Source organism: Elephantulus edwardii, unplaced genomic scaffold (genome assembly GCF_000299155.1).
Source record: "Elephantulus edwardii isolate Elephantulus edwardi_28Jun2011 unplaced genomic scaffold, EleEdw1.0 scaffold00008, whole genome shotgun sequence".
NCBI classification, from domain to species: Eukaryota; Metazoa; Chordata; class Mammalia; order Macroscelidea; family Macroscelididae; genus Elephantulus; species Elephantulus edwardii.
Window position 1 is genome coordinate 2,277,528 of NW_006399758.1, and position 21,315 is coordinate 2,298,842.

The 21,315-nt window shown below is 39.4% G+C and overlaps 1 pseudogene; it reads right to left on the minus strand.

Moving 5' to 3' along the window:
* Window positions 1–11,811: 11,811 nt before the first annotated feature.
* The window catches only part of LOC102847370, a 117,871-nt pseudogene continuing 108,367 nt past the window's right edge, over window positions 11,812–21,315 (minus strand).

Below are 21,315 nucleotides of genomic sequence, written 5' to 3' on the forward strand. Positions count from 1 at the left end.
GAATTCCAGGCAGAAACAAATACAAAGCCAGGCTAAAACATTTAAGATCTAAATTTCTGTTAATCGGAAATAGTAACAGGATAAACCAATGACTAAACAGAAACATCTTTTTATTTCAATCCATGTGAAAATCCCTCTAAGTTTCCTTCTTAGGGTAAATGACACATAATCTACTTCATTTACTTTTTCGTTACTCCACTTATGTCCACTCTGTGCTAGGCTTATGCAAGAAGACTGGGGTGGGGAAGTGAGCGGTTTTTAGAGGGTGAGCCTGAAGTGGGGAACAGGTTCCTACCTTGATGAAACCTATCATGTTTAAGAACTTGAGTGTTTCTGGGCCAGGAATGGGTTCAATTAGAAGGAAGGTCAGGGAAGACTAAGAAGTAAAGCAAGGGTCAGATAGTAGGAGGGAACAGGAAGGCTCTGTGAGCAGACAAATCCCAGACACTGAGAGGAGGTAGAGGGGAGTTGGCCTGAGAAACCTGGGGTTTGAGGAGTCAGAGACCCACTAGATTATACAAGCCACAAGTTAAAAGTTCCTATGAAGACAGGTTTGATTGCCTTGTTCACCTCTCCAGAAAGTGAAGCTTCCTGGATTCCTGCTGAACTGTTGTGTGGGTTTCTTTAAAAAATATGGAATGAGGGTTGCAGAGTGGAGTATACTTGGGGTGGAAGTGGGGATGTGCGGGGTGGGGGTGGGGATCGTGTACCAATGAAGGAGTTTTTCTTTTGTTTTCAAGGAGAGGAGTGAACTGGGGGTGGGGGTGGGGTGGGGTGAGGGATGGGGAGAAAAGTGCAACAATGAATGAATGGAATTCCAAAATCTCTGTAGATGTTCATTGAAATTAATAATAATAAAATACAGAAAAAATCTTTAATTGTGATTTTTAATAAAAGTTTACAGAAAACTTGGATTTTCATTGTTGCATAATTTTCTCTCTCCCCACACTCCAGTCCACTTAACTATGCACCTCTTATTCTGGACTATCTTCATGCAAATAATGTTTAATCATATATTCCTTTTAAATAGTTTTTTCCTTCATCTATTCTAATGCAATTGTCATTACTTATCCCCTCTTGTCTTAGATTCTTCCCAATCTCCATGTCAGTCCTATTTTATAACAGTGGTGTATGCAGTATTTGTCCTTTAGTGACTAATTCCTGTTGAATTTGATGACCTGGCTCCTGACAGATTATCTGAATAGCTCCCACCCAAGTCTGTACTCCAGCATGGTTGGTTGACCAGCCACACATGTTGCTGCACCTGGATACACTGCCAGTTGCTGTTCCTGTCTCCTCCCTCTCCCCAGCCATCTCTCTTCCCTCATGTGCCTAACTGACAAGTATTCCCTTTCCAGAAAGTTTCAGCAAAATGGTGCTATCAATACATTTCTTAGGTCCAGTTTTATTTTTGGCCTGTCTTTTTGACAATCCTTTGTCTAAAACTATCAAGAAAGTTTGGCATTTACTTTTAATTTGATTATGGCTAATAAAGATTTTTGCTTCATTTGTGTCACTTGGTTGTGCTGTGGCGGCTTGCAAGCTGCTCTCATGGTGGAGGTGATGACACTGGTATTTCAAATATCAGCAGTGTCACAGTGGCAGATTTTAGCAGAACTTTCAGGTTCAGAAAAATAGGACTAAACGCCTCACAATTTTTTAAAGTAGCTAATAAATGCTTATGGATCATAACATAGCATGCATTGAATATGTCATTTCCAAAAAAACCCTCCTAACTGTGGAGTCTGCACCAATCCTGACTCTCTATTGTGTTTCTAAGGCTATGCATCGCATATGAGGAGACTTTTCTCCCAAGGAACAGCTGACGAATTTGAACTGCCAGAGAGACGTGACCTTTAGGTTAGCAGCAAAACTTCCTATAGACAATGCCACCATCAGGAGGGATCAATTTCTAGAGAAAGACATTATGTTTGGTGAAGTTAAGGACCTATGGAGATGAGAGACCCTCAGTGAGAGAAAACAGTGCAATAGCCAGAAGGATGCACAATGACAATAAGGCAACGTTGTCCACAGGAGCTGCATGAGTCAGACTCAACTACTGCTTTATTTAGCTAACTATGTATGATTTATCTACCTATGTTTTCAAGACTGTTATTGTTGTTATTTGTTTCAGGAGTTCTTTTGTCTTTTGTCTTATTTGGAATAGACCTAGTTGCCCTTACTTGAATACATCTTATCCAGAACCTACAGATCATAAAATTCCACATATTACTATGTTATTGTTATGTGCTGTCAAGTACCCTATGTACAACAGCTCTGAAGCCTGCCCTGTCCTGAGCCAGTCTCACTGATTCTGACACATCCACCCCCATTGCTCCAGTTACTGTGTCAATCCATCTCATCCAGGGTCTTCCTTACCTGTGCTGTCCCTCCACCCTTCCAAGCACGATGTCCTTCATCAACGATCAGTCCCTACTGGCCACATGCCCAAAGTATGTGAGACGGAATTTCAAAATTCTAACCTTCAAAATCCTGGAGCAATGATTTTGTAAATTACTACCTAACTTGGGAGGGTCTAAGAGCATTATGCTGAGTAAACTAAGTCAGTCTCATAAGGACAAATACTGTATAAAATCATTATTGTAAAATGAATATGAAGCTCTAGAGAGGAGGGTGAGGCTGGGCAAGGGAGGGGTTATACAATAACCCTATTAATTATACAATAGGGTCATACAATTTGATTGGGGGTACATGAAGGAAATGAGAGAGATTCGGTACGCAAAACAATGTATTCAAACTTTGTAAATAAACAAGTGGGTTTTTTTAAAAAAAAATCCCAGCCTCCAAGCAGAAACTTGATTTCACCTTCTCCAAGACAGACCTAATTGTTTTCTTGGCAGTCCATGGTATGCTCAAGACTCTTCTCTATCACCACAATTCAAAGGTATCAATCCTTCTTCTGTCATCCTTGGTCATTGTCCATCTCTCAGATGCATAGCAAGTAATTACGAAGACCATGGCCTGGATCAGGTGCGCCTTTATTGCTACACTTACATCATTACTCCTCAGTACTCTGGAGAGGTCACTAGCAGATTTTCCCAGTTCAATTCGGCTTTTGAGTTCCTGACTGCTAGTGCCAAGAGAGTTGATCATGGAGTCCAGCAAGCTGTAATTGTTAACAACCTAAATATCTTTTCTATTTATCATGGTGCTGCCAATTGGCCCAGTGGTGAGAATATTTGTCGTCTTGATGTTGGGCTTCAACCCATATTAAAGACCACATTCCTTGACCTTCTGTAGCAAGTGCTTCAGGTCCTCCTAAATTTCAGCAAATAAGATTGTGTCATTAACATAATGTAGATTATTGATGAGTCTTCCCCCAATCCTGATGCCACATTCATCTTCATAAAGCCCAGCTTCCCAAATGATCTGTTCTACATATAGATTGAAAAGATAATCCTGTGATGGGAGACAGTTGCCCACTCTCAGGGCCAATCCTAGGCACTGTCAGTCTGCAGGCACAGCTCTGTGACCCCACGTTGGTGAGTCAGCCTGGATTCCAGGCACAGAGTCAAGCATGGTTGTCCTCCTGCCCCACCATGCTGGCTGGCTGGCCTGGACTGCAGGTAGAAGGCTACCTTAGAGTCTGAGCAGCAGCAGGCATGGGACCTGGTGTTTCTGTTGGTGAACATGGCCTCTGGGGTGGAGACCGGCCAGGGCTTATCCCCAGCCTCTCTTGGGAACATGAACCAAGAGCCAGCCCTGTCACTCTGTCCCCACCTCCTGCCCATTGTCCAGTCTCCTCAATCCTGAGGATACTCAGGCCAGAACAGCCTATGCATCAGCCTCAGGCACCGGGAAGTCCTGGTCAGGGTCTCTCTGGCCAGTTGGCACCTCTGCCTGCCCTCCCCCCTCCCCGGATCAGTTCGGCAGGGTATCCATGGCACAGCTGGGACCATGGGTGATGGACACTCTTGCGGACTCTCCACTCTTTGTTCCTTCCCAAGCTTGTCCTCAGGTGCTGGACAATCTTGCTCTAAGCCAAGCCTAGTGGGTGAGGCCTGCTTGGTGAGGCAGCTCAGGCCTTAGCCACTGGAGGGAGGCAGCCTTGCGGGGACAGGACTGCTGTGTCCACGGCCAGTCAGGAATAAAATCTTCTGGGTGGGTGGGGGGGAACAAGATGCATCCCTGATACACTCTTTCCTGATTTTGAACCATGCAGTTATTTCCTTGCTCTGTTCTGCTATTGGTAATCCTCTCATCTAGGAAATTACAGTTGTATTCAAATTAGGATATGAGTATTAGGTTCTAGAATTTATATAAAAGATATCTTGTAGAGAATATTTATTAAATTAGTCTAGGGGTTCAGATCTTAGTGACAGTTTCTTTATTGCCTTGGCAACCAGATACAAAAACTATTTGAGTTGTGATAAATCCTGGAATGAAGTTCAATGCCCACATTAACCTAGCAAAGCCATATTATACACCACCTACTGCGTTCACCTTCTTTAGCTCCTTAAAAATGTTTGTTCTGTTGTTGTTGTTATGTGTTGTCGAGTCGTTTGAGACTCATAGCGACCCTATGTACAACAGCCCTAAACCCTGCTCTATCCTGTGCCAATCACATTGCCTCTGACACACCCATCCCTATTACCCCAGTCACTGAATCAATCCACCTCATAGAGGGCCTTCCCCTCCTGCGCTGTCTCTCCACCCTCCCAAGCATGATGTCCCTCTCCAAGGACCTGTCTCTCCTTACAACATGTCCAAAGTATGTCAGACGAAGCCCCAGAATCCTTGCCTCCAAGGAGTAGCCTGGTTTGTTCTGTAGTTTAAGAAATTTTATCATTCTGGCTTTAGAAGATTTTCTTGTTAATTACTTTTTCCTAATTAAAAAGGAAATCATAATGCATGCGGAAAGCATGAGAAAAATAGTTTCTTCTTTTACCTTAAAATTTGTTTTCTTTTTTCAAATTCAAGCAGCCTATGTGCCTGAAAATCACCCTTCCCTCAACTCAAGCTTCAGATAGCATCGGGCAATAGCAGGCATGACCAGGCTACATCAGGCTTTGTGAAGAAAGCATTCTGAAGTAACCTGGCTGTTTGGGCCCTGGTGCCAGCATCTTGATTTTATCTGTTAGTTCCTGTCTCTCTAGGTTAGGTATCTATCTGTAACAATCTATATAGAACTTCTTTAACCTTAGGGATGTAGCACAAGGTTGCCTTGGGAATGTTTTAGAAAAAAAGAACAGCTAAAGTTTACTAAACAAGCAGCCGAGATAGAAACTGTACAGGTGATTCTGGATACTCCTTGATTCTTTTTTAAGAACTAATGGCAACACATAAGCCAAAGAGAATATCTCAGTGGTCATCTGACTTAAATTCTCTTCTCTCAGTTGTTTAGATCTGTATGTGGGTGTTTCGTTCCATTTGCCATAAAATGTCCATTATTTGAGTCAAGAATCAATTTAATCTCAAAATCTTTTGAGACTACACTTCGGTCAAGTAAAGACTAGAATGTCATGTGGAATGATTTGCCTTTTTCACTGATAACCCTCCTCCAGGCAACATCATCACACTTTCTGTGATGGCAGCAGCATTGTTACTGTTGTGAGGTAGCCTGGATAGCAGCATTGTTGTTGCTGTTATGTACATACGTCAGAGGTGACTCTCCAGAAGATTTTCAGAGGCTGTAAATTACGAAAGACGAGATTGCCCATGTTTCTCTGGCAGAGCCACTGGTGGATTTGAACCTGCCTTTGGGTTGGCAGGTCAACTCCTTATCAATAAGCCACTAACTAGAGTTCCCTGGTAGGAGCACCATAGGGATATTATTCTTTCAGGACCTTACAACCACTATGTTATCTGCCTGTTAAATTGATGGAGTGGGTTTGGGGGAGTTGTATATATATTTTTTAATTGTGATTTTAATGAAAGTTTATAGAAAAGTTAGATTTGTTTTATCCATTTATTGTAGCACATTTTTCTCCCTATCCCTCTCCAGTTCATTTTTTTTTTTAAAAAATCATTTATTGGTGCCTAATTTTCTCCCTCCCCCAGTTCACTTTGCTATATACCTCTAATTCTGGACTGTTGTCATACAAATAATGCACAATCACATATTTCTTTTAAACAGTTCTTTCCTTCATCTGTTCCAATGCAGGGTTTGTTATTTGTCCCTTCTTTTTTTTAGTTTTCGCCAAACTCCATGTCAGTCCTGTTTTATAACAGTGGCATTATGCAGAATTTGTTCTTTATGGCTCAAATATTTCACTCAGAATAATGTTCAGCACGGTGACCCATGTTGTACAATATTTTATTAGTTCCTTGCTTTTCAGTGTTGTGTAGGATTCCATTATATAAATACAGCATAGGGTTTTTATCCATTCATTTATTGATGGACACTTGAGTTGCTTTCATCTCTTTATTATTGTAAATAATGCAGCAATAAACATGGGTGTGCATATATCTGTTTGGTAGTTCTGGTTTCTTTAGGATATATTCCTAGCAGAATTGCTGAGTCAAGTGGTGTTTCTACTTCCAACTTTTTAAGAAAGTGCCATACTGCCTTCCACAGTGGTTGCACTATTTTACACTCCTACCAGCAGTGAAGAAGGATTCCAATTCTTCACAAATTCACCAGCATTCGTTGTTTGCTGCTCTGTTCAATTTAGCTATTGTTCCTATATCTCATAGTTGTTTTGATTTGCATCACTCTTAGAGCTAGAGATTTTGAACATTTCTTCATGTGTCTGTTTGTCATCTGAATGTCTTCTTTGGTGAACTGTCTGTTCATATCCTGTGCCTATTTTGTGATTGAGTTTTTTTACCTTTTTCTTGTTGAGGTGCTGGTGTATTCTATAAATTTTAGATAGAAGTCACTCATCTTATATGTCATTACCAAATATTTTTTTCCCAGTCTGTGGGTTTCCTTTTTATGCTGTTGGAGGTTTTTTTGATGTGCATAGTGACATGATTCTTAGAAGGTCCCATTCATCTATATTCTTTTTCCTGATTGTAGGTTTTTCAAGATTCCTGTAAGACTGTTCATACTGTATATTAGGGCTTCTAGAATTCTTCTAAGCTTTTCTCTGATGAAGTTTATAGTCCTTGGTTTTTCTCCTAGGTCATTCCACTTTGAGTTGTTTTTTGTGTATGATGTGAGGTGTGGGTCTTGCTTGAATTTTCTACAGATAGTTTTCCAATTTTTCCAACACTATTTGTTAAAGAGGCTTTTGTTTCCTACTAAATTGGTTTCATCTCATTGTTAAAAAAAGTCAGTTGACTACAGGTAGATGAGCTGATTTCTGGGTTCTCAATTCTATTCCATTGATCTAAATGTCTGTCACTGTACCAGAACCATACTGTCTTGAACACCAGGACCATGTAGTAGGATTTTAAATCAGGGAGTGAGATGTCTCCTACCTCATTTCTCTTTTTTCAGGAGTACTTTGTTTATTCAGGTTCTCTTTCCCTTCCAGATGGAACTGGAAATTACTTTTTCCATCTCATTGGAAAAACGGAAATAGTGTGTATTGAGATTGCATTCAACTTACAGATTTGTCTTTGGAAGATTTGTCATTTTCACAATATTGAGTCTTCCTATCAATGAGCATGATATATTCTTCCATTTCTCTAGGTCACTTTTTATTTCTCCTAGTAATGTTTTATAATTTTTAAAAATAGGTCTTTTGTATTAGACACGAACGTATCTAACTTTATATTTACTCCCAACTATTTAATCTTGTGATTAGCTATTGTGAAAGGTATTGTTTTTCTTAGCTCCATTTCTTTATTCTCTTTGCCACCGTAGAGAAATACCATTGATTTTTGTTTGTTGACCTTATATCCTGCCACTTTGTTGAATTGGTCAACTATGTTGAGTAATTTTCTCACTGAGTCTTTAGGGTTTTCTAAAAATGCTATAATATTATCCGCATATAGAGATAATTTTACCTCCTCTTTGCTAATTTGGATACCTCTTATGTCCTTCTCTTGCCTTATTGCAGCAATAAGGCTTCCTATACAATACTGAATAGAAGCGGTGATAGTGGGCATCCTTGCCTACTTCCTGTTCTCAAAGGGTATACATTTAATTTCTCTCCATTGAGAACAATGTTGGCTCTTGGTTTGATTATGGACTTTACTATGTTGTGGAAATTCCCCTTTATTCTTATTTTGTTGAGATTTTAATCAAAAAGAGGTATTAGATTTTGTCACATGCCTTTTCTGCCTCAATTGCTAGGAACATAAGGTTCTTGTTATTTGCTTTGTTAGTGTGGTAATTTGCATTGATTGCTTTTCTTTTGTTGAACTATCCTTGCATACCTGTCATGAATCCCACTTTGCCATGATAAATTTTTTTTATGCATTATTGGATTCTATTGGCTAGGATTTCGTTAAGAATTTTTGCTTCTATGTTCAAGAGATATATTGGTCTATAGTTTTCTTTTTTGGTATTATCTTTGTTTGGTTTTAGTATTAGGGTTATGCTTTCTGAATAAATTGTCTCTGGACATGTTTCTTTTTTCCTATTTTTTAGAATCATTTAAGTAAAATTAGTGAAAGTTCTTCTCTGAATGTTTTATAGAACTCACCCATGAACTCAACTGATCCTTGACTTAATTTTGTAGAGGGAGTCTTTTTAGGACCTGCTCAAGTTTTTTCTTTCACCAAAGGTTTGTTCAAGTGTTCTATATATGTCCCTGTCAATCTAGGTAGAGCATGACTTTGAAGGAATTTGTCCATTTCATTTAATTGATCCATTATCAAATTGATCAGTGTATAGCTTTTCATAATATCCCACCAGAGCTCCCTCACTATCCCAATACTATAGATTAAATTTCCTCTGGTTCTGTTGTGATGTCACCTCTATCACTCCTAATTATTTGTGTCTTCTCCTTTTTACTTTTGTTAAGTTTGCCAATGGTTTGTCAATTTTATTGACCCTTTCAAAAAATCAGAGCCTGGTTTTATTAATAATTTCAATGGTCTCTCTATTTTCTATCTCCTTGATTTTAGCTCTTATTCTTATAATTTCCTTTCTTCTAGAGGCTATGGGGTTAAATTGTTTTTCTTTCAATGAAGATGTTGAGTTAGATCATTTGTTTTTTATGCTTATCTCTTGCTATGAACTGACCCCTGAGGACTGCCTTAACTGCATTCTGAAAGTTTTGGTACAGTTTCATTATTTTATTCTTTATTGATTCTATAATCCAATCATTTTCTAGCAGACTGTTATTTAGCTTTCACATGGGTGGTTTTATAAGGTTTATCCTCTTGTAGTTAACTGCAAGTTTATGGCATTGAGTTCTGAGTTTTAAATATTTGAGGCTTGCTTTGTTCCATAATAAGTAATAAATTCTAGAAAATGTACCATGTGCACTTGAGAAGAAATTAAGTTTCAGTTGGGTGCAGCACTCTGAATGTATAGTTTAGATCTTCTGCATCCTTGTTAAGTTTCTTTTGAGTTGACATCCCTTGGTGAGAGGGGTATACTAAAGTTTCCTACCAAAAATAATTGCCTGACACAGAAGAATTTCATGAAACAACATATGATCCAGAGACAATGGTGATGAAGGAGGACGTGCAAGTTGCTCTGAAGTAACTGGAAAAAACAAGGCCCCAGGAATTGATAGCATACAAATTGACATATTTCAACAAACAGATGCTGCTCTGGTCACCAGGTTGTGCCAAGAAATCTGAAGGACAACCCCCTGACCAACTGACTGGAAGATATCCATATTTATTTACATTCCAAAAAAAGGTAACCCGACAGAGTATGGAAATTATCAAACAATATCATTACTATCACATGCAAGCAAGATCCTGCTGAAAATTATTCAAAAACAACTGGGACAGCACATCAGCAGAGAGCTACCAATTGTGCAGTCTTGGTTTAGAAGAGGCTGTGGCACTAGGGAAATTACAGCCAATGTTAGAAGGACCTTAGCTGAAAGCAGAGAGTACCAAAGGAATATTTATCTGTGTTTCATTGATTATGCAAAGGCATTTCACTCTGTAGATCACAACAAACTGAGGCTGACTTTGAGAAGCCTAGGAATCCCACAACACATGACTGCTTATTTGAAATCTATTCTTGAAGCAGAAGGCAGTCATCAGAACAGAGCAAGGAAACACTGTATGGTTCAAAACCAGGAAAGGTACATGCCATGATGCATCCTATTTCCATACTTTTTCAATTTGTATGCAGAACAGATCGTAAGGGAGTCTGGGCACAATGAGAAGGAATGTGGCATCATGATTGGAGGAAGATTCATCAATAACCTGCATTATGCAGGTGGCACAATCTTGTTTGCCAAAACTGAGGAAGATCTGAAGCATTTGCTGCAGAAGGTCAAGGACTGCAGCCTTAAATATGGATTGAAGCTCAACATCAAGAAAACAAAGATTCTCATCACTGGGTCAATTGGCAGCATCATGATACACAGAAAAGTAATTGAGATTATTAACAGTTTCAGCTTGCTTGGCTCCATAATCAACACTCTTGGTACCAGCAGTCAGGAAATAAAAAGATTAATTGCATTGGGAAAATCTGCTTCCAGTTACCTCTCCAGAGTGCTGAAGAGTAATGATGTCAGTCTGGAGACTGAGGTGCCTCTGATCCAGGCCATGATCTTCACAAGCACTTGCTATGAATCAGAGAGCTGGACAGTGACCAAGGATGATAGAAGAAGAATTGTTGTCTTTGTATTGTGGTGCTGGAGAAGAGCACTGAATATATCATGGACTGCTAAGAGAACAAACAGGTTTATTCTGGAGAGGGTGAAACCAGACTGCTCCTTAGAGGTAAAGATTTTGAAGTTCCATCTGACATACTTTGGGCATGTTGCAAAGAGAGACCACTCCTTGAAGAGAGACATCATGCTTGGAAAATAGCGGGAGAGTGCAAGAAAGGACGAACCTGGATGAGGAGATTGACTCAGTGATTGGGGTAATGCAAGTAGATGTGTTAGAGATTGTGAAATTGGCTCAAGATGGAGCATGGTTCAGAGCTATTGTTTATAGATTCGCTATGAGTTGGAGTCAACTCAATGGCACATAACAACAACCAGAAAACCCCCACTATTGTGGTGCTATCTTTTCTTTATTCAATTCTCTTAACTGTTGTTTTATGTTTTGAAGGGTTATCATTTGGTGCAATAAATATTGACCAAGGTTATATGTTCTTAATCTACTGTGATTTTAATCATTAGATAGTGCCCTTCCTTATCTTTTTAAAATATTTTTATTGATTTTCATGTAATCATACCGTTACAGTATTTTCATTCATTTACATTATTTTATACAATCTTTCATTTACACTGTGTTTTATAAAATAATTCATATACATTCTATTTTACATTCTTTTTTAACTAGTTTATTTACAAAATTTTAATATATTGTTTTTCACGCCAGATCCTTCCAATTTTCCTCACACATACACCCCCCTTCAAGTTACAGTGCTTTTCATCCTGAAGTCTATTTTATCAGAGATTAATTTTTCCCCCCAGCCTTTCATTTTGAGTCCATCTTTTCATTTCTTAGATATATCTTTTTTAGACAACATACTGATGAGCCTTGGTTTTTTTGGTTTTTTTTTTTTTTCTGCATTCTGCTACTCTTTTCCTCTTGACTGGTGCGTTTAGTCCATTCACATTAAGTGTGATTATTGACAGGCCCACTTTTTTTTTTTTTTGCTGTTGCAAAATGCTTTATTGTTTCATTTGGTCCAAGGCTTGGGCAAAGGGCTTCTGGGTGGATAAGATTCTATATCAGGGTGGGATAGAGAAGCTTGCTGCTGTTGGCAAGGGGACGCAGAGGTTCCCCCCTGTGAGTCCCAGGGGACCCCTAGTCATGCTTGAGGGTGGGACGCTCCAAGAGATACTCACCCAGCCCAGCCTGCGGGTCGCCCAGTCATGTAATGTTGGTCAGATGGTCACCCGTCTCCTTCAGCATTTTCACTTCCTCGTCCAGGAAGTGGTTCTCCAGAAAGTCACAGAGATGGGGGTCAGTGTGAGCGGAACCCACGGGGTGCAGATCCAGAAGGGCCTGGTTTAGGTTCTTCTCCAAAGCCAGCGCTGCTTGCAGGATTTTACCCCACTCATTCTGGGATGGCTTCTGGATATCTTGGAAGAGGACTCGCCTTCCGCGCTGGTTTTGCAACTTCAAGAGCCTCTTGGCACCCTTGCGCTTCTCATTCGCCAACTCGCAGAAGAAGTGTCCCACGCCTTCCAAGGCCACATCATCGTGGTCAAAATACAAACCCAGAGAGAGGTAGGTGTAAGAGGCCCACAGACAGTTGACAGCTTCTGCTTCACAGGCCCACGTTTATCATTGTCATTTTACATTTTCTTTTTCTATTGTTTCTAATTACTTATGGTCCATCCACTTTCCTTTGGTGTCTCTGTGTGAAGTACTTTTCTTGAAAGATTTGTTTTTGTTTTCACAAATTCCTCAAATTTCTTCTTTTCTGCAAAGGATCTAATTCCTCCTTCGTATCTAATGGATAGCTTTGCTGGGAACAGAATCCTCAGCTGACCATTGTTTTCATTCAACTTTCAACTTTTTATATATACCATCCCATTGTCTTCATGCTTGCATGATTTCTGCTGAGAAATCAGAACATAATCTAATTGCTTTTCCTCTGTAGGTGGCTCTTTGTCTTTGTGGTGTTTTTTTGCCTCCATACTGCTGTTAGTATTCTTTTTTTTTAAATTATTATTAAATTTTATTAGTTTTAGTGAACATTTACAGAGATTTTGGGTTTTCATTCATTCATTGTTGCACTGTTTTCTCTACCCTCCTCCCCAGTTCGTCCTTCTCCCGCCCCCATGTCTGTTTTAATTGTCCAGTTGCCACAGTGCTTGTCGAAGCCAGTTCTGATTAATCTCCTTTGTTGCTTTTAATATTCTATCTTTAGGTTTTGTTTTTGTTTTGAGAATTTGATTTTAATTTGTCTTGATGTTTTTATTTTGGGGTCTCGTCTATTTGGTGTTTGCTGGGCTTCTTGAATGTGGATTTCTTCATTCTTCATAATACCTGAGAAGTTTTCTTCTAGTACCTCTTTCACAATTTTCTCAGTGATTTCCCTGTCCCTCTCATGTTCTGGAATTCCAATCATACATATGTTTTCTGTTTGATGTCATTCCATGTGATTCTAATGTTTTCTTCATTTTCTTTTTGTCTCATCTCTGATTTTTTTTTTCTAGCATGTTTCCATTGAGGTTCTTGTCTTCCAGCTCACTGACTCTCTGCTCCAACTCTTCAGTTCTACTTTTTTGTTCTTCCAGTGTGTTGGACACTTCTGCGATTTTGGTCTTAATATTCTGGATTGCATTTTCATGCATTTCTGTTCTTTCCAGTACTGGGTTGGCTATACCCTCTCTATCTTGTGATAATTTTTTAACTTCCTGTATCTCTTTATCTGTAGTTTCAATTTTTTTCTTTCATCTTTTGCATTTTCTTCTGTAGTTGTGCAAGCTCATCTTCATTGATATATTTCTCTGGCTCCCTGTCTCTGGAGTATTCATTTTCTTAATGGCTTTCATTGTTTTTTCCATCATTTGCACTTTCTTCCATCACTCTTCAAATAACTCCAAATCAATATATTTCATCTGGTTCTTTATCTATAGGGTATTCACATTGTTTGTATTTTCTTCTGTAACTGTTTGAATGCCTCCATGTCTGCATTTATCTTCTGCCTTCTTGACTCTGGGTCTGAAATATTCTCTCCTTTTTTTGGAGATTTAATTTGTTTCTTCACAGTATTTGAAGCTGCCTGCTGCTTTCTTGACATTATGTGACTTTTTTCTGGCAAGTGTTATGCCATTTCTAATATGTCTGTATAAGTTGTTGATGGTTCTTATTTTAGTGATGTTATTGGTTAGTTGCCATCTTAAAATGTTCAATCTATGAGATGACCCACTCATTCTACTGGAAGCTCTTTCTGGGAAAATTTCTCCTTCCTAAAGTCCTTCAGGTTCTCTCTGGTCTACACTGCAGGCCTACAGGAATCTTGTCTTATTGTAATCCTCTCTCCCAAACTCTGTCCTTTTTTGTCTATGAAGTAGCTGAGTGGTATGAGACCAGGTGCTCCAACTGAACAGTTTCTATCCAGGGAAGTTTCAAGTCAGCTCTTTTTCTCACAACTCAATGTACCAGCTGTGAAAGGCCTCTGTCCCAAACACTTTTATCCTGGGTTGGCCCCACAGTGGTGGAAGCAGGGATCTCCAAATGGGGAGAACTTTCCCCAGGGGAATTCCAATCCCTTCTCTCCCCCATATGCACCTGAAAGTGCTGGCTCTGGGGAAGAATGTCTCCCTCTCCTGATGGTGCCGTCTCTCCTGAAGCTGAACATCTTCTTTAGTTGCTGGAGTGGTGGGAGATCAGGGGTGTCAATATGCAGTTTCCATGTGCCTGGGAGATGTCTCAACTCTGCTGTCTTTCCTACAGAAAGCTGAGAATGTACTTCCCCTACTTGTAGCTCTCTGTCCCAAATTATCTTATGCTGTTTAGTACCTGGGATGGCTCCTTGGAGGAATCTTTCCCCAGGGGAGTTTCAATCCTTTCCTCCACATACACCTGAAAGTCCAAAGTCAAAATTTTTATTCATTATCCACTGGCACAATTTCAATGCATAACTTGTTACTTCATGGTTGACAATGATCTTGGTCCCTTCTTCCAGTTCTCTCTCCTCCAATGCATTTTATGTTCTTGGGTTAGGGTTGTTTGTTTGTTTTTCTCTCTCAAACACTGTTACTCATCAACTTACAAATTTCCAATGGGTTTCAACTACTAAAAAGTAAATTAAAAGCTCCTTTATTTGGCAGGTAAGACTGCACCGCACCTGACCCCAGGCTATCTCTATATTTTTTTTAGTTATCACCTACAATTTCAAGAGCTATCCTTGAAGTTCATTCAATGTTGTGAGTGATAAGATACTATCCATATGCATATAAGGAAGACCTGTTAATATGACTATTATTCAAATATATGCACTACAACTAAAGCAAAAGAGGAGAAGATCCAGGTTACTGCAAACTTTCGCAGTCTTAAATCTACCAAACTTGCAATCAAGATTTATTAATAATCATTGGTGACTGAAATGCAAAAGTTGGAAAGAATGAGGATACAACAATAGGTGGAAAATACAGACTCAGTCACAGAAATGAGACTGGAGAGAGAGCAATTTAATTTTGTGCACTCAATTATTTAGTCGTGGCAAATACCTGTTTTAAAAATAGAAAAGGTGACTTTACACATAGACCTCACCTGATAGAATACACAGAAGATTAATAGGAAATAATTGTTGAAGAAATGCATTATCAAGCTGCCAATTGCGGAACAGATCATCATTACTCATGTGCAAGTTCAAACTGAAACTGAAGAAAATTAAAACTTGTCCATAGGAGCCACAATACAACCTTGAGTCTATTCCAGTAGAATTTAAAAATAATCTCAAAAACATGTCAGAGACATAGAACACAAATGATCAAAGACCAAAGGAACTGTGGGAAGATATCAAGAATATCATCTATGAAGAGAGCCAACGATCATTACAAAGACTGAGGATGATGGCCAACAGGCACATGAAGAAGTGTTCAAAATCACTGGCCATAAGAGACATGCAAATCAAAAGCACAATGAGATGTCTTCTCACCCCAGGAGCAGTGGTAACATTTAATAGGACAGTAAGCATTAAGTGTTGGAGAAGATGTGAAAAGATGGGAACTCTCACACACTGTTGGCAGGTTACAACCATTCTGGAAGGCAATTTTGTGTTTCCTCAAAAAGCTGGACATAGAAACTCTGTATGACCCAGCTATTCCACGGATAGCAATATACCCCAAGGAAATCAGAACTGAGACACAAACAGATATTTATACACCAGTGTTCATAGAAGCATTATTAACAATCACAAGAACAGGGTAACAGCCCAAATGTCCAACCACAACCAAATAGATTGAGAACTTGTAGTACATTCACACAATGGAATACTAAGCAGACTCAGAAGCAACAATTTCAAAAATTACTACATATCTTGGGAGAGACTGGAGAACATTATACTGAGAGAACTAACTCATTCTCATGACTATATAAAACCATTATTGTAAAAATAGAAGGATAATTAATAAAATATGTATGAGTTCCAGAGGGGAAAGAGGTGGGGGCAGAGGGTCAGGATGGACAGGGGGATATCAAGAGGTTGAAAAAAAAAAGAGGTTGAACAATCCTGTGGGTGGAAGATGGGGGTAAAGGAAATGGGAAAGATCTGGCAGAGATCTAAAAAAGACAAATCAATGGTGGACATAGTTCAATGGTGATTAATTTTACAAAATACAATCAATGGGAATGATTGTACAAAATATGATATGAATGAAGCATAGTGTAAAATACAATGTATATGAATTTTGTATGCACACCAATATAAAATTAGAAGAAGAAAAAGAAAGAAAGGAAAAGATGGAAGGAATACACAGACATACTGAACCAAAAGGAGCTCTGGTGGTCTAGTGGTGAGAGTGTACTGCAATCTAAATGCGTGCAATCTGGATCTTCCAGCTACTCCATGGGAGAAAAATGGGCAAAATTCTCTCATGCAATTTCTTGCCTCTGAAAACCCACTGGAGAGTCAGCTATGAGTCAGATCTGACTCCATAGCATGCAACAACACTTTACAAAAAAAAATTTGTTGACACTGAAAAATTTCCGAAAGTACCATATGAACAAGATCCAGTAGTAATGAAAAAAGTTCAAGCTGCACTGAAGTCAATGATAAAAAAATAAGGCCCCAAGAATTGATGGAATATCAACTGGCATGTGTCAAGTAACAATTGCAGCCCTAGGTGCACTCACCAGCCTATGCCAGGAAATTTGGAGGACAGATGCCTACCGGACTTACAAGATACATATTTGTTCCCATTACCAAGGAAGAAGATACAAACTTTCTTGGTTGGAATGTGGAAATTATAGAACAATATCATTAATGTCACATGCAAGCAAAATGTTGCTGAAGATCATCCAAAAATGGCTAAAAAAATACATTGAGAGGGAGCCAGCAAAAGATCAAGCTAGATTTAGAAGAGGCATGTCAGATGTAGATGTCAGATAGACCTTGGCTAAGAGCAAAGAATACCAGAAAGATGTGTATTTGAGTTTTATTGACTATGCAAAGGCATTCTACTCTGTGAACCATAGCAAACTATGACTAACATTGTGAAGAATGGAAATCCGAAAACATTTAAGTATGCTTGTATACATCTAGACCAAGAAGCTGTTGTCTGAACAGAGCAGAGCAACACTGCATGGTTTAATATCAGGAAGAGCGTACATCAGAGATATATATTTTTTCCATAATTAATCTATATGCTGAGCAAATAATTCATGAAATTGAACTCTGGAGAAGAACATGGCATCAGGGTCCGAGGAAGACTCAACAACCTGCATGAATCAACAATGGACGACACAATCTTGTTTGCTGAAATTGAGTAGAACATGAAAGGCCTGCTGCCAAAGATTAAGAACTACAGGCTTCAGTATGGATTACATCTCAACATCAAAAAAAGAAGGTACTGACTACAGGACCAACACCCAACATTATAATAGAGGGAGAAAGGATTGAAGCTGTCAATGATTTTATCTTGTTTTGATCAACAATCAACACCCTTGGTAAAAACTATCAGGAAATCAGGAGATGTTATTGCATTGGACAAGTCAAGGATGTCTCTAAAATACTTAAGAGCAACTATGCCAGCTTGAAGACTCAAGCCTGGTTCCAGGTCCTGGTCTTCTCAATCACCTGCTACACACCTAAGAGCTGCATAATGAGTAAGGATGACAGAAGAAAATTTGATGTCTTTGGGTTGTAGTGTTGGAGTACTGAATATTCCGTGGACTGCCGAAAGAACAAATGGTTATGTCTTGGAGAAAAGACAGCCAGAATGCTCCCTGGAGGCAAAGATGGCAGAGCTACACCTCATAATACTTTGGACATGTAGATAGGGAGGCTATTCCTTGGCTAGGTACATCATGCTTAGAAAGATGTGTCAGCAAAGGAGAGGAAGACCCCCAATGAGATGGAGTGACACAATTACTTCAGCAATGGACTGAAGTGTGTCAGAGATGATGAGGATGGCACAGGATAGTGTAGGTTTTAAGTCTGTTGTACTTCGGGTCTCAAAGAGTTGTGCTCAATTTGACAACACCTAACAACAACAATCATCAGGTCTGTGGGTGCCCTTGTGGCCTAATGGGTAAGGAGTTGCATTGCCAACTCTGAGACACAGTGTTCAAATCTTCCAACTGCTACGAGGGAGAAGGATGGACAATCTCCTCTCATGTTGTTTATTGCCTCCTAAAATCTGCTATAGGGTCAACTATGAGTTGGTTCTGACTCAATGACACACAACAAAAACAACAACCTACAGCTCCAGCAAAATGCTATATATTTGTCTGTCTTTCTTTCAAAATTTTTTGCACATTCTACCTATTTATCTGTGCCCAACCCATGTCTTTTACCTGGTTGGCAAGCCCAGTGGCCATTTTTAGTCTCCTTTGCTTTTTACCATTTTCTACTATTGCTAAAGACACTAAATATTCTCATGTGACACAGTTTAACATTTAGAATGTGATAATATCTATTGCTACTGCTAATCTGTTTCACTTCTAGAAAAATGTCTATCAATTAGTAGAGAAATATGAATTCAATAAAATGTCCTATGGGAGATTAATTATATAGGAGTTGTGTGATGGCTTCTCTGTTTTTATTCAGTGAAAGGAAAGATTCTTGTCTAAGAAGCATAATGTCTAGTCTTGAAAAGTTGTTAGAAAGTTGATTAAACTTTTCCTTGTTTGACTGTTGGAAATGTTTGCGTTTTCCCCCTTCGTTTTTCTCTCCCTTCCTTCATTCCTCCCATCCTTGCCCCCCCCTTTTGAAAGAGAATGGATATATATTGATTTTTCATTTTGGCCTCTACAAATGAAAGTTAGACTCTCAACTTTTTATGAAAAGTAAAGAACGGTGATTTTTCTTTTTATACTTAGAAGCTACCTTCCTGTTGATTTTTATGCCTGGCACACATGTGCTAGTAAACCAACACCTTCAAGATGGAACTGACTCATAGTAGACCCCACAGTAGATTTTTAGAGGCTATAACTGACTCATAGTAGGTCCTCAGTGGGTTTTTATAAATGGGCTATAAATGATAAGGGAGGAGATTGCCCAGCTTTCTCCCATAGAGCAGATAGTGTATTCAAGCCAATTTTCTTTGGGTTGACAATGCAACTCCCTGTCCATGAAGCCACCAGAGAAAGAGAGCCCTTTCTAGTAGCGAGTAGTTATGAAAGTAAAGACTGCTTACTTGGATTTGGGCAGATCTCTTAGGAATGTGCTTTTGTTGAGGTGTTTTTGTTTTTGTTTGGTTGAGTTTTGTGTAGTGTGTTTGGGGGTTTTTCCCCAGAATGTACTTAGGGGCTTACCAAGTCAAATTGTCCAACCCACAAACTGTTGCATTTTAGTCCACAAAGTAATATGCATAGAAACTGAAAGAGTCATTTAGAAAGACTACATACAGTTAAAAACACTGGTGGTTAACATCAAAGAGAGAAAATGAAATCCCAGACACTCTGCATCTATTCTGTGAACAGTTTGACTTCTCTTTCTTAACAGTCATAAAAGGTTGACCAAATCCAAGCAGAAAGACAAAAGAAGCTGCCATTCAGCAACCAATGCACAGATTAAAACTCAGAAAGCAATACTGTTTGATACCTTTGCAAATGTGACTCATTAGGATTACTAATCAAACTTTTCTGGAAGTTCTGATGACAATTTTATTCCCTAAAATATTCCAATCCTAACATTTAGAAAGAACATCAGTTTCTAAAATTAACAATTACAGTTGCTTTTGGATGCTCACTGCCACATGTTTAACCCACTAGCATTGTTTGCTCAGTGTTTTAGAGACATAGTTTAATACCCAACTCCAATTGTAAAAGTATCCCAACCTCAGAATGATTGAGAAGAGAACCTCTGGGTGATGAAAATGGTTGTGTTAACTAGTGAAAGCATTAACCAATAAAGGTTAACAGTTAAAATCCACACAGAGACATCTCCACAAGAAAGCCCAACAACCCATTCCCCAAAGTAACAAAACCTAGGAAACCCTACAAAACAGTCCTACGCTTCACATTTGGTGTTGCTGAGAGCTGCTGAAATCCTCTCAATGGGAAGCAAAAACAGAAAAATGTGTGAGAGGAGTGACCCTGTTTGTACCTACTCAGTGGAGCATCAGAAGCAAAAATGTGGAATGGAAGGAAGGAGTTTATGGCCAGAGAATGTGAAATGGAAGAAGGAAGGTTGCAGACCTGGGGTCAAATCCCAGTTTTTTCCACAATTTCTGGGTTCTTGCACCATTTCCAAATTCACAGTGACTGTGCCAAGAGAGCAAACATATGTGCCTGTGAGTGCATATGCGTGTGTGCCTGTGCACACAAGTGTTTCCTCTTTGTGCATCTGTTCATGTACATGTCCACGCTCATGTTTGTGTGCCTCTGTGTAAAGTGCTGTCTGTGTGTATGTGCAGCTTTGTGTGTTTGTGCTTGCATATATGCATGTGCACATGAGTGTTCTCTCTGCAGGTGCATCTGTTAATGTGTGCGTTCATGTGTGTGTGTGTGTGTGTGTGCGCACACACAGGTTTGTGCCGGCCTATGTGCATGTACACATGAGTGTTGTCCTCTGTGTGCATGTACATCTTTTCAGTTGTGTGTGTTCACAGGGTGTGTGTTTGCATATGTGCATATACACATGAGAGCATGTGTACCTATCTGGTCATGTACATGCTCATGTGCATGTGTCTATGTGCACAGGTATGTGCCCGTAGTAGTTTGTTTTGAAACAGCCATCCTCAATCAATCATTGTTGATCAATTTTAGCCTGTTGTTGTTGTTGTTTTTATTGTTATGTGCTGTCCAGTCACCTCCGACTCACAGTGACCCTGTGTACAAGAGCCCTAAATCCTGCTCTATCTTGTGCCGACCTCACTGTCTCCAACACACCCAGTCCCACCATCCCAATCACTGAATTGATCCATCTCATCGAGGGTCTTTCTCTTCTGCACTGTCCCTCCACTCTCCCAAACATGATGTCCCTCCTTGCAACATGCCCAAAGTATGTCAGATGAAGCTTCAGAATCCTTGACTCCAAGGAGCAACCCGGCTTCACCCTTTCCAGAACAAACCTGTTTGTTCTCCTAGCAGTCCATAGTATATTCAACACTCTTCTCCAGCACCACAACTCAAAGGCATTAAACTCTCTTTCTATCATCCCTAGTCACTTACTTACGATGCATAGCA